The following is a 1525-nucleotide window of genomic DNA, read 5'->3' as shown; positions in this document are numbered from 1 at the left end:
AGGTGTAAAGCCGTAAGCCAAGCAAAGTAGCTGCAGAGCGAAAAACACTGCTACAAAATCAAATTAAACTCAGGACAACTCAGAGAAAGAAACTGCAGTTCCAGCAACTTCAGAATGAATTACACTCAACTACAAAACCAAATTCTATAACAGACACTTGTAAGTGGAGGAAACTGCAATTCAGAAGCAGCAACCCAGCAGCCAATGAGCAATGAGGTGAGAAGGCAACTTGGTGCTCATGTGAGTGATGGATATCCAGGTTTTACTAGTCCACTGTCACTGGTAGTCAGGAAAAATGTAATAGAACCACATTCTTGTTTGTAACCTGTCTGATCGTTGAACCATTGGACAAAATCCAAGTTGCAATAAACCACAATTAAGTCATTTTTATCTGACTGTGTATTTGTGGTTGTGTATGTATACATTTGTGTAAATCTGTGGTATGTGTTGGTATTTAGACTAAGAGGTACTGGAACGTTACTAAGTTTTATTAAAAGCAATCTGACACTGCAGTTCCTCAGGTTATTAAGGGAAATGGTAAATGGTCTGTACTTATATAGCACTTTTCTACCTTATTGCTACCGAAAGTGCATTACACTGCTTCTCATTCACCCATTTACCCTCACAATCACACACACACACTCACACACCGATGAGGTGTCACCACTGCTCTTCTTCATGAGGCACAGTCGCTCCACTTTATGGCCTCAGACATGCTTAGATACTTACATAGATTACTATAGATGATACAGACCATCAGCAATCACACTTACACACACATGTACACACAGATATCCCACCATGTCCCAAAAGCTTCCCATCCTTTATGGCTTGGGAAAAATGAATCAAACAGCCAGGATTCCCAAGCGAGTCAAGCCAAAGGAATGCGCATCCTTCCACTTCACTCCCTTTCTGTATCTGTCTCTTATTTTTCTTCCTCTGCCATTTTCGGACTTTTCCTGCTGGACTCAGAGACACTGAGTGAAAGACCCTCTGTTAAAGTGAAAAGGTATGTATCTGAGTGTATGTTGGCACCTGTGTGTGCGTTTGTGCGCTTGTGGTGTGCCAAAGAAACCAGTCTGACGAGTCTGTAAAGAGCTTGCCCTTGGGATGAAGGGAAGAGAGGGGAAGTCGGATGGAAAAAGAGAGGGAGTGTAGGGGTAAAAGGCAAGGGAAAATAAACAGTTATGGAGGGGAGAGAGAGAACAGAAGAGAGAAGATAGGAAAAAGGAGGGAGCTGCATTTAAACAAATTTCTGCTTGGTGGAGTTTGCAGCATCGTCCTCGTAATGTCTGCCAAACGTAAATGTGAGCACACACCTCCCTTGTTTCTTCTGTTTCCCTCTTATTCCTCTCATCCCAGGCCTCCCACCTCTCTTTCTCTCAGTGTTGCAGTGAGACAGCCAGCAAGGCCTGCGGCAGAAGTGCTAAGCCCGGGCCTGGATTTGGAGCATGGCTCCTCTCAGTTGAGCGGAATCCAGGCCCCCTGAGGACTGAGGGGTGGGAGCATAGGGTGGAGGGTAGAG

This window comes from Channa argus, chromosome 13 (genome assembly GCF_033026475.1).
Source record: "Channa argus isolate prfri chromosome 13, Channa argus male v1.0, whole genome shotgun sequence".
Lineage (NCBI taxonomy): Eukaryota > Metazoa > Chordata > Actinopteri > Anabantiformes > Channidae > Channa > Channa argus.
The sequence above is the reverse complement of the archived record's forward strand: the minus strand, read 5'-3'. Positions refer to the sequence as shown.